Below are 13,256 nucleotides of genomic sequence, written 5' to 3'. Positions count from 1 at the left end.
ATATATAAACTACAATGCTCGTACAAAACATTGTTTGTTAGTTACAATTGGGTAGGATCCTACATAGTACTAAATATATTTTACATTTTAAATTAAGATTTCAAAAATTACATTGAAACAATGCACACATTTCGTTCTAGGTAAGTATGATGCCGTTACTTTTTAACACTTAAATTTCATTCTAAAAATAACTTACTAACCACAGCACTTTTCACAGACCCCGGCCCATCTCAAATAACAGCAGGCAGTTAGATACGCTACTAGAAGCAATCCTTCACAAAATAAATAAACATAAACACAACACAACAACCTGAAGATTCGCCCACCACCAGCCCAACTTCAGAACTTCCAAAACCACGTCCCATAAAGATCTTCTCTTTCTGTTGTTTCAACATAATTTTTTTAATCTTAATTTAAAACCTAAAATATATTTAGTATTACGCTGAATCCGACGCAATTGTACACTAGCACTGTAGCTTATATGTAGTCCGCCACCAGTTTCGTATTTCCTCAAGAAACGCCTGACAAAGGCCTAACTTGGCCGAAACATGACGCAACGGAAACCTCTCCATTTTTATTTATAATCACCACAAACAGGATGCAGCACCACAAGTTTGCATCTTGATACCCATGTAGTTCGACATTTCAATATTGTTGTCTTCCCCCAAACGTCCTCTCCAGAATAACTAATATTCTAAAACACAGTATTACTAACAAGAAAGGGACAACTAAGTCAATTATCTCACCAAGAGGTAAGTCATTTCTCGTGACCTCAATATATGAATCCCATGCACAAAACGGTTGCTTCTAAATTCATCACAGAAGAATCATTCTACAATTTCTGATTCGGTTTTATGTAACGTGCAAATTTGGAAAAAGTATTTAATTAGTGGTTCATTTTACGATACTGTCGTATATCTGAGGATGTATAGCATCGAATGGTAGGGCGTTTGGTGAATAATGAATTTAAAATTATTTGGAATTAGGCGAGGTGCCTTGAGGTGATTAGAAAAACCACGACAAACATCCATCAGAATTTCCGCTGTCCTGGCAGAGAATGGAACCGAGGACCTCCGAAATGCAAGTGTAGAGAGCTACCGCTGAACCAGCCTGTTGCGCTAAGACCTCTCAGCAAAGACACAGCGTTAGTACCTTGTGAAAGTCTGTGGCTTGTCTCTGTCAATCCAATTAAAATAGCCTTGCTACATTATAAATTGTTTGTACATGAGAATGGGACAGCAGTTCCCACGCTTACGTCATGCATGTAGTCTGAAACCCGATCGGAAATCTGTCGCTCAGGGCCCTTGGGAGGCCCTTCATGAAACAGGTACGTTACAGATCACAGGAAGATCGAACGGTAAGTCACCAAGAGCATGCACTATATTACCAACATGGATTATTCAGTAAATGCTATCAATGTAACATGCCAGGTTTTCAAAACTTTTATTGTTTTGTGGACTGTGACGCCGTGACTTTTCGACTTAACATACTGCCTCAATCTTCAGGGTTGAAGATGGAGGAAGCATGTTCCTCTGAAGCCCCGGTATCCACCTTCATGACCACATAGTCACAGACCAGGTCACTATCTCGGCACACATACCAAGTCAACACGCCGTGTTTTATTGAGGCAGACACGCTATCAGAGTTGCATTATCAGCTGGAACGCACCATATGCTATTCTAAAACGATGTCCCACACATGTAACACTGATATGAAGGAAAGATTATAAACACATCTCCTCCACCTGTCCAAGTGAAATTACAAATAATAGCCTTCAGGATTATTTGAAATGTGGAAAAGAAATTACGTTATTCGCAATTACTGAACTGAGATCGTAAAATCATTGCTCTAACATGAGACATTCTGCTCAATAAATTACAGTAGTACGGTATCGTATAAAAGCAAGTCATAATTAATTTTTACTTTTTCTGTCTCTTCCATTATTTGTCTCCTGTTCTTCGTTCCCTTCTATAGTACTTTCTTTCTACATTTATTTATTTCATAACTATCCAAAATGAGATAAATTTGGAAAAATATAGGATAAAAATAAACTGTAAATAAATATGAATATAAATAAAAACTAATAATACTGTGGAAGGTAGTTCAACGTTTTGCCGATATAATTATTCTTTCTAAAATATTTCACTAACGGTTTGAAAGACTGAATAGTTTTGAAAACACTGACTGCGGAAATTTATAATTTAGGTAACAGACGAGACGGAGAGAGACAGAAACAAAGAAGGAAACATGCGACTACGACAAAAAATATCATAAATTATGAATAAAATTAGTGGGAAGAAATGTCTACGTTGACAGACTATTCACTTCCCATAAGTTGACGCTAATCTCTCTACATAGCCTTTTTTAAAGTTTCCAAATCATTTTCTACACTGAAATGAGCGAACGGCATTTAAGGTCTATCCTAATGTACCAGAGATTGAGTGCTTTCTCTTCCACTAAAGGAAAATATTTATCTTTCCATAAGCTTTTTAAGATATTAAAATTTCTGTAATGAAAATTTACACAAAAACATCCTGCACTTTGGGTATAGCAAAATGGAGTTCGCGAATTCCGGTAAGCGATATTTTAGGCCGTCTAGACGCCGTTACGTGTTTACAGAAATTAGAAGCAATGAGTGTAACGAGAAAGGGGTCTCAAAGCTCCAGTCCAGATGCGCCCTAGTGGTTCCATTCTCATCCGTATCTATTCCTCACACACGTCTTCGAACTTTCCTACGAAATCTCAATTATCGAACTACCGGTCTATATATTATCACTCCAAAATCGTTCGGCTGTAAGTGCCTTAGGGTCGATATTTCAACTGTCAAACCCTTCGATTAAACGGTAATCGATTTCCTAAAGACTTATCTTTTTGTAGAAACACTAAGACTTATTTCCAGGAGGTTTTAACACCTTCAGGTGACACCAATTTATCTGTAACGTCATCATGTAACCACATAATGACACTTTAACGCAACTACTTTCTACACTTGCCTTCCCCGCCAGTAAATTCCACCAAATTCTAATTTAAATTATTTACTCCTCAGATTTATTCAAGGTCCGATCACAGTGGCCGACCGATCTGTAACATGAAATGTCTTCGTCCGCTCAAACTCTTGGATAGTGAGTTCGAATTCCACTCCATGTATAGATATATCTCTCCATTTTTTCTATATTTGTGTTGTCCTGTGTAGGTAGTGGTCTTGCGACGGACTGATCCCCCTTCCAAGGAGTCCTACCGACTGTCTTTAACGATCATAGTTCCAGAAAAAAATTATTTCCGATGGGAACAGATCAGCGGGCCTAATACGAAAGGGTAGATGAAGAAGAAGAATTGAAGGAAGCATCATTCATTTACTGTTAGCAGCCATTGTGCGCTTCAAACTAATTTCACAGACCAGAGTTCTTGAAAAGCTGATAGTCGCTCATCCGTTTAATAAACTTCCTGATTTTTAAGGTACTCTAAGCTCCATGTCCATACGAGCCAGCGAAAAGTTTTCCGAAGCCGAGAGCGTCTGACGCAGGAGTACGATGTACTGTCCCTTGGGATATAATACGGTGTAGTGTGACTGCTGCCTGCTGTGACTGGAGCCTGTTTTCTGTACCCGCTCTCCAGGGAACAGCCAATGGTCCCGTTTAACTTGTTCATTTAAAAGCTGGCGTCTTTATAGAATTTGTTCCCTAACTGTAAAACTACCATGACACTAAGGAGACGTGAATGTTCCACTGTCGCCCTACATAATTCTGTTTGTCACATTAGACACTGGGTCCATTGGAGAACTGAAACCAGGACACATCAACAAGTGACAGGTCCATTATGTTGACAATAATATCGTATAATGAAAGACTAGCAATCGAAATATTTCCTTCATTCCTGATTCGGAATCTGGAAATTCCGTGTTCAATTCCCGGTCTGAAAATTACCTATCCTGACTTAGGTGTATTGTGGTTTCCTATAACACAAGCAGTCAAATTCTAGAACAATGTCTTAAAATTGGTCATGACCAGGACCCGAATTTTGACGACCTGAAAATATTTTAAAAATGACCGAAAATTTCAGAAAAATTACCTAAAATATGACCCAAAAAATGTAATATGCAGGGCCCAGATTTTGATGACCTGAAAATATTCAAAAAATGACCTATAAAATGACCGAAAAATCCAGAAAAATTACCTAAAGAAAAAAGAAAGAACACTTCGCTTCCATGTTATTCACATTTCAGAAAACACATGAAGAAAAATTCCCTAAAATGGCAAAAAATGACAAGAAATACCCCTAAAAGTCCAAAAATTTACCAAAAAATTACCCCCAAAATGAAAAAGACCTTAAACCTAAAAATGTTAAATAATGATAAAAAATACCTATAAAATTTACATTTCTGTAACCAGCAGCTCATATCCGAGATTTATATATTTAAGAGCATCGCATAGGATACAAGGAAAAAAAGATGACATGTCATCAAAATCCGGGCCCTGATCATGACCCACTAGACAGCCTTCCCAATTCAATGTAGGCAGTTGAACAACTACTTAAATCACTGCGTATATAATAAAATATGTTTTCGTGTGTTCCCCACCCTATCCAGGTATATGCCTAGACATCACGTTAACAGTGACTGAAATGCATCCTTCCACATCCCTTAAAATTGAACTTTATTCAACGCTAAATTATATCTGAAATCGATATTACCGTTCAGTAACATACGAAAGACAACCAGTTCTTGGAACGTCATATATTTGTGCCAGTTTTTATTGCTCTGTTAATGAAGTGAAGTGAATTAATAAATGATATATTCCCTCCTACTTTATCATGGATTTCACAGTTTCTTCATTCCTGGAAATCACTTCTTAGAAACCTTATGTAGCTTGTTTACCTGCAAAACAGAATCCCCAGAATGGTAATAAGTAGGATTCTAATCAATTCTGCAAAATATACAATGTAACTGTACGATGTTCAGCTAATTGAGGTCTGCTTTCCAGCTTCGGAGAAAATTTCACATCTTCTGAGAGGGCCACAATTACGCTGGTTGAGATGCAACAGATGGCCGGGTTTGGGGCCGAGGAAGGTTCTGACCTGACACGTATATTCTCATAAAACAACCGTGGGGGTGAAGCAGTCAGGTCAGTCTACTGTTAGGATATGTCCCTTGTTGCTATCGTTTCAAGGACTGACAGTTCAGGTAGGAGAAGGAGGTATTTGTCGGTTGCCCCACATATGAATAAATTGAAGTTTTTGTCTACAAGTAAAAGTTAATATTCGTCAATACGATTTGCTCCTCGTGTAAGAAGAAGCACAATAATTCGTCGTACCCGGTGACAGCCATACGAGTGCCCAACTGAATACAATTTGTGTTAACAGCGAAACAGGGTGCTCTTCTATAATCGCCACGTATCACTTAGCCGTGCAGGGATCCTTCGAGGGAAATCTCAATTTACAGCTACCTGAGATACCTATACGAGTATATCAAACCCATACATCACATAATAAGTTTGCACCTCGCTGTAGCCCAAATCACAGGTCGCAGTGGCCTATAGCAAGCATATAAGTCTGCATGTCTTGTTGGGACTCGAACCTTCGCACGTCAGCTTTCCCTCGGCCAATTAAACCACTAATTCACGAGAATATGCTTTGAATTCTTATGATGCTTAAATCAATTACTTTCAAACTAATATATCACGCCCAGAGTTAATGCGAATTACAAACAAAATCTTAGTTGGAAATCCAGATGCGTACAGGCGTAATTTGCCAGATGAGATAAAGCTAAAAGTTAAACAGACCGCCTCTGTGGTCTAGTGGTCACAGTTCCTGGCTACAGGTCCTGAGGTCCCAGGTTCGATTCTCGGCGGTACCAGATTTACTGAGAAGTAGCGGGTCTGGAAATGGGTCCACTCAGCCTCGTTAGGATAACTGAGGAGCTACTTCAATGGAAAAGTAGCGGCTCCGGTCTAGAGAACCGAACGGCCGTGGGGATTCGTTTCTCCGACCACGCGACGCCCTCTATCCGCTAAAGTTGGTACTAACTTCGCCGATAAGAGGCGGTCGCTCAGTCGCTATAGTTCGCTTGCGAACTCAAACCACTGTTTGTTTGTATCACTGTAACAGGCCCTGAAGGCCCATAGAGTTGTGAGAAGTCGAGGCTCCCGCATTTTCTCTAAACAATCGGCTCATAGATCGCGGTAAGGTTGACAGACTTATGCGCCGGCCGTCCTTTACCTTCCAAGGAAGCTTCCTGGTACTCATTTTTGTTAGTGTCTGAGTCGAACCCAGGGCCATAGTGCGGCTGGAAAGATTAGGTCAGTTACAAAAAGTCCACCTCATCTGGACTTGAACCCGCGACCTTCCAACTTGTAGCATAGTGCCTCAACCAACTACGCTACCACGTGCCCCCAGAATGAAAACTAGATGTAAATGTAACATTAAACTGTCTCTTGCATAACGGTTATCTTTTCAGTAAGCACTGAGTAATCACAAATTGCAGGAGAATATCTTCTACCAGACTGATTTTGTACTGAAGAGTACTATCTTGTGGGATGTGAGCCGTGCAGTCGAAAGAAAGTTTAATTCCATTTCAGAAGAACGTACTGTTTCCACCTGCAGCGTCGAAGCGTAAACCAAGCTAACAGCCGGCAACAGGCAAACCGAGCGCTCTGCCGGGACTTTGCTTCTGGCCGGTTGCTCGCTGGTTTACTTCTCGACGCTGAACATGTAGGCAGTACGTTCCTCCAAACTTCTACCAGACTGCACGGCGTCACATCTCAGCCAATAGTCCCCTTCATGATCACCACGGTGATAACCTCAAATGCAACATACTTTGCTGCTTAGTGTAAGTCTGCCCAGAAGAAAGGCCTTACCTTAATTATGAGGTTCCCAACGGAGGTAGGCGATCCCAAGGTAAATTCGGAAGCAGTCGATGCAATCGATTTGAACTGTCGTAGCAATAATAAAACACTAGAATCTAACACTTCCACCAGCACTGAGAGGGGAACACTAACCGCACTTGACCGGGGCAGCATTACGTACTACAACTAATAAAGCTACCTACACCTCGCACACCACACATCATACCCATCAGGGCTCGCGGAACGAACTGGCCGCGTTCGAATATATCCCGCGCGCGCTAAGCGCATGGCAACACATCGACCAATCAGAGCGCAGGACCAACACGAGATTTTAGAGTACAGTCTGCGAAGTAGAAAAATTGGACACGTGTCGCTCTGGACGGCGTCTTTTATTAGTTCATTCTTTCATTTATTTATGTCACGTTATTTATTGATTTGTTTATTTAGGTATTACCACGTTTAACGAATACTTATGTATACATTTTCTTGTTTCCTCCCTTTCTTATTTTCTGTCTCTTCATACTCTCTCTTTAATTTCGTCTTTGTTTTTTCTTCCTTTCTTTAGCTTCCTACGATCTTTATCATTTTTCTTTTTACTCTCAAGCCCTTTCCAATTTTTTGTATTTCTTTCTCTGCCGTCTCTTTCTCTTGATCTTTCTTTCGATATTATCTTTTCCTTCCTTCATAATTTTATCTTTTTTCCTTGCATTCCGTTTTTCTTCCTTCTTTCGTTTATCCCTTCCTCTCTGCAACACATTTCCTTATTTTTGTGATAAATTAATTCGAAGAACATGCAGAATGTAGGACTTATTTTGTCTAAATATATGTCAAGTGCTTAATTTGTTGGGTTACATGTAGATTTATTCAGATCATGGGATGTTTACAAATGGTAAGCTGGATGAATGGTGCGAAGTATAAATCAAAGTGTGAATCTTCTTAATTTTAACTATATTACATGATCTAGTGACGTCCTTAGCGGCAAATTGAAAAAAAAAAACAAACAAACAAAAGAGGAGTATGAACTGCTACTCGCAAAGTAATAAACATAAATGATTAAGGTTAGCCGTCGCCAAAACAAATGATCTAATGATCAATCAGTGTTGTTCAGATTAGATTTTATTTCCTGCTACATATTTCAGTCCTCATGGAACCATTATCGGTCAGTAATATATAGCAGGAAAGGAATAAGAATCAAATACTTCAACAGCCGCAAGAAGGCATTGGAACAATGTCGTATCCACAGGATTCAATATATTACGTTCTAAACATTAGCAAGAACTGGGTCACCCTGTGATCCATTTACATTTAGGAAAGTTACATATATCCAGAAGGAAGGATGAGAGAATGGACAGAATGACGGACGTATGAAATAAACACCAGAATGGCAATGTTTTCAATGAATGTTAAAAGCATTGGAAACTGCCTGCAGTGTTGATTAATCGAAAGCTTGCATGCTAGTCGATAACAGATTCCTTTGCAATGTTTGATAAAATCTGAAAACAGCGCTGGGCATTATGAATAGCCTACGTAACTGAATCTCATACCCAAAAAACACAGTCTGATCTAAAAAAAATAATGATCAATCTGTATTAACAGAAATATGGTCTGGTTTAAGAGAAAGACTGTTGTATTTCAGCACAATTCGTAACCAACGGATGTATTTAGCAGAAGCGCGTTATGAAAGTCTGTTTTTGTCAACTGGTTTTCAGGGAACAAAATGCCGTGTTCCAAAGGCTGTGAAACGTACGGAGTATCAGAGAAGGTTATTCAAATTGGGAACAAGTTAGTTTTAGGGCTATATGTCTCATTAATTATTCATAAAACATAAACATGTGCCTGCCGGTCACGGTAGCCGATCGGTCTAAAGCATGCACTGTCTTCGCTCGCTTGGAAACCGGGATCGTGGGTTCGAATCCCACTCAGATCATGGATGTTTAGTTTGTGTGTGTGTGTTTTTCTGTGTCTGTGTACAGGTAGAGGCCTTGCGACGAGCTGATCACTCGCCCAAGGAGTCCTACCGAATGTGTAGGATCTAGAAAAACCGAAGCGAACGGAGAAGTTCATGGAGGTAGGCCTAGGCCCACTGGGGCTGTAGTGCCAAGGGGAAAAAAAAAACATATGTCTACCACCAGTGAATAACTATAATAGGACTTAGCACCAGATGTGGGTATGGTTTCACGCTCTGGCTGCTTTACGTGCAGACAAATGTACCTTCTCAGTATCCACTGGCGACGTGCTTCGATGGACCTCAGGGCAGAGCGAGACGTGGTAAAGGAAAAGACTTTGTGTTCCTGAATTCCGTCATTCTCCATTTTTCAATTATCACCATACAAATAATAGTTGAAGAGCGAGATTCAGCAGTTTATGCAACATCTGTAAATTGCAATTTAATCGAGTTAAAAATAATCTATTTATAAGGTTTAAATATGTATTGTTGTTGTTATTGGAGGGGGTGGGTTTCCCCATGCACCGCGACCAGTTTGATCTATTGTGCGTCCCCCTATGATCTTCTACCAGCCTCTATACCCTACCGGTACTGGTGCTTACCATCAGTCCCTACTCAGCCAGCGAGGTCGGCCTCTACTGGCTCAGAGGTATCTCGATGCTTCCCCCATCTACCAGAGGCGTTAGAGACTACTGTTGGGCGGGAAATGTCCTTATTTAGCTCAGTGGCCTCCTTTGGAGACATGAGGTTCTTTTACGTGCCGTAAAGCTACGACACGGGACCCACGGCTTAAAGTCCCTCTCGGAGGACTTGTTCCCTGAATTTTTCCGCCTTTAAAAATTCCACGACCTCCGCCGGGTTTGAACCCGCGTACCTTGAGTCATGAGGTGGGAACGTTACCCCTAGACTACGGAGGCCGCTTTTTAAATATGTATATATTCTTAATCGAATGGACACTAAAATCGACTAAGTTATTGCCTTGATTTCAATCTTACGTTTAGGTTTCTTATTCTGCATTTTGTCTTGTCATTTTATTCATTCTCTTCTACCACTTTACTGTTACCTGAAACTACAGGTTATCTAAGCGCTGACGTAACTGACTTGCACTCGGAGACATCCGCTTCGAGTTTTGTGCGGGGTAGCAACTGTGCTATGCAAGATTTTATACACGAACGTGAGGAAACTACATACTCCCGTTCGCCCTGTCTTAATCTCCCTGTATCATCCCTTTGGTCTGTTCCACCTTAAATAACCCGCATATATTTTGTAGCATGGCTAAATTTGAGCACGAAATGAGATTTATTTCTCCAAGTTTCCATCTTGCTTCCCACCTCTTTCGTTCTTTCTAACATTCTTTATTCTTCTGTCCTTTCTTCTGTTGTTCTGATGTATTGTTTCCATTCTTCTTATAGTCCTACATTCTTTCTACCTACCTTCTAATCTTCAATCTCTTCTTCTCTCTTTCCATTTCTATAGTTTTCCGTTATGTGCAATGCTACCGTGAGTTCCAAGAAACTTGTTGACGTTGAGATAATTATGAATTGCGAGTTTGAAAATTAATTACAGTCCGTGTTTTTTATTTCTCTTAATTTGACATGTTAATTAATTCTTGCCTGAATTACATGTACTCAGTCTTCCTCAACTGCAATTCGACACTGACCCCCGTAGTTGAAAAAAAGTTGTCTAAATAACCTAATAATTAATTAACAACCAAATTATCTGGACGTCCACACTTATAGACCCGATCTGCCTGCAGATTCAGACGAGCCTTCACGCGGGCAGGCTGTGCCATGTCATACTTACGTGCCTCGCTTTACAACGGCGTGTACTTTCGTTTCATTATCCGGCTTCTTTCGTTGTTCGGTTTGACCTTTTACATATCTCCCATTAAGCGTTTACAATTGCACCAATCTTGGTGATAATGACTGTCCGTTCGCACTTACTTTTATTACGGAACATCCACGACCAAGCCTTTTTACTTTTCTCATGATATTCGATATTTGTAGGCCTATTTCAATGCCATGTCCTGCCTGGAACATATTCACAATATCTTGACTAGAAATACGGCAATGAACATTTCTTCTTCTGTTTTTAAAAACAGGCCGAAAAGCCTCTCTTGCTCCTGCCCAAGGGTTATTAATTCTGCCAATATTTGTGTGATCTGGGAAATTAAAATCAAATAACTAGTAGGGTCGGAATAGCGTAGTTGGTATAGCGACCGGCTACGGGCTGGACGACAGAGGAGGTCGGAGTTCGAATCCCGGTAAAGTCAAGAATTTTCTCTTCTCCATGTCGTCCAGGCTGTATATGGGGTCCACCCAACCTCCTATCCAATGGGTATCGGGGGTAAAGCGGCCGGGTAGCGAAGCAGACCACTCACTTCCAGCTAGTGCGGAGGTCAAGAAAATATGCGTCTATACATCCAGTTCCCCATACGCCTTCATGGCTTAGTGCTTAATTAGTTAAGTACAAGGGAAAACTTTACCTTCTTACCTATATTTGTACTTCGTCAAGGTTGGTAATTCAAAGTGGTTTTTGATAATATGTCTTTCGGAATTTTGTCTAGGTATCGCATCATCGCTTTGCAACATTCTGACTTGTCCTCCATCTGTTACTTACTTACTTACTTACTTACTCATGGAGCTGAGCCCTTCTGGAAGAGCCGCCAATTCTGCAGCTACTCAAGAATTTCCCAGCATTTTATGGCCGAAGGTTCATCACCGTGTTCACAAGAGCCCTCCATTTGTCCCTATCCTGAGCCAGATCTATCCAATCCATACCATCCCATCTTCTCTAAGACCCATTCTAATATTATCTACCCACCTACGCCTTGGTCTTCCTAGTGGTCTCTTTCCTTCTGGCTTTCCCACCAATATCCTATACAAATTCCTCGTCCCCCCATTCGTGCTACATGACCTGCCCACCTCATCCTCCGTGACTTGATCATTCTAATTATACTTGGATAAGAGTACAAGTTATGAAGCTCCTCATTATGAAGTTTTCTCCAACCTCCTGTCACTTCATCTCTCTTCGGTCCAAATATTCTCCTCAACACCCTGTTCTCAAACACCATCAGTCTATGTACCTCCCTTAATGTCAGAGACCAAGTTTCAAACCCATACAGAACCACAGGCAAAATTGTAGTTTTGTATATTCTAAATTTTATGTTTTGGGGCAACAGACGAGAAGACAAAAGGTTCTGGACTGAACGGTAGCAAGCATTACCCGAGTTCAATCGCCTCTTAATTTCCTCCTGAATCAGGTTTCGATCTGTTGTCGTTGTTCCCAAATATCTGAACTGTGCCACATTTTCAAAACATCTGTTAACCATCGTTATATCATGATTTTGCCCTGAATTCTGGTGACGAGACAGTAACATATACTTAGTTTTCTGTGTGTTTACTTCTAGACCAACCTCTCTACTTGCTTGAATCAAAGTTTGTGTTTTCTTTTATGGTATCTACATTATCACCCAGTAGATTCACATCATCGGCATAGACAATTGTCTCCATCTGTACTTGACTCAATGTTTCGTTTACAGTCCACATATTCCTCAATACTGACGTTATTTTATTGTTCACATTATAACTTCATAACAAATATTACTTAAAACGTGAAATTGGTTCTATGATGAAAGCAAATCGAAATATTTTGCAACGTGATGGATTTTTTATTACAAATTGTCACTTTCATTTCACTGATATTCACACTCCTAATGCTACAACTTGATTTTGTATGATACTTGGATTTCAGTAGACGTTCTGCAGATTTCAGGATGATTATTTGATCAATAGCCTAGGGTAAAGGGTCCAGATGTCACATATTTCGATCAGAATTCTTATATGTTCTGTCGAACATCGAGGTTTTTCTGGTCGAATTATCTCAACAAATGAAAAATTTCATCTTTCAAACCGGCATGTATTTTCAAGATAAACACAGAAGAGACGGACAATGAAGATGCCACAATCCCTTTGCCTCAAGTGTGTTTGCCAATATCTCTGGACCAATTCTGACACAAATACATTAGATGGAATTGAAAGAAGAAAACGTCACTGCACTCTCTTTCTTGCTACATGTACAGTCACGTTCTTTGTAAAGCATATCAGAGTTTTCCTTTGTATAATTCTGGGATGGAAAAAAAAATCTTTGACATTTAGGTGATAAGTCCTTATACGAGATTTGATGTGTATCTTTGTCGTTGAACTTCCAGCCAAGACACCACGTGAGATAACACGCATATATTGCCGGATAATATTATAAATTATATTGGATAAATACCGTGTGAACGTGTTGGCTTGATTAAACTCGTTTTAGACAATGTCCAACAGAGGGCTTTGGCGAACAAGTTGATGACATTCGGGTTCCACAAAAGTACAGTCACACTGGACGGAATTAATCAACCTTTTGCAATATTGCTATTGTGACGGACCAGAATGAAACAAATCAAACGTACAGGATTTCTTTGTCAACTG

At 40.0% G+C, this 13,256-nt stretch overlaps 1 protein-coding gene across 2 annotated transcripts in view; it reads right to left on the bottom strand.

Annotated features, from left to right (window-relative positions):
- LOC111875626 (voltage-dependent calcium channel type A subunit alpha-1) overlaps window positions 1-7,064 on the bottom strand; it is a 500,175-nt gene extending 493,111 nt beyond the window's left edge. For both annotated transcript variants that reach the window (XM_023872012.2, XM_033755887.1), the window contains exon 1: window positions 6,852-7,064. The gene's annotated coding sequence lies outside the window, so the exon portion shown is untranslated. The remainder of the gene's footprint in view (window positions 1-6,851) is intronic.
- Window positions 7,065-13,256: the final 6,192 nt, after the last annotated feature.

The sequence above is a fragment of the Cryptotermes secundus genome, unplaced genomic scaffold (genome assembly GCF_002891405.2).
Source record: "Cryptotermes secundus unplaced genomic scaffold, Csec_1.0 scaffold168, whole genome shotgun sequence".
Classification (NCBI taxonomy): domain Eukaryota; kingdom Metazoa; phylum Arthropoda; class Insecta; order Blattodea; family Kalotermitidae; genus Cryptotermes; species Cryptotermes secundus.
This window is presented reverse-complemented; position numbering and strand designations above follow the sequence as displayed.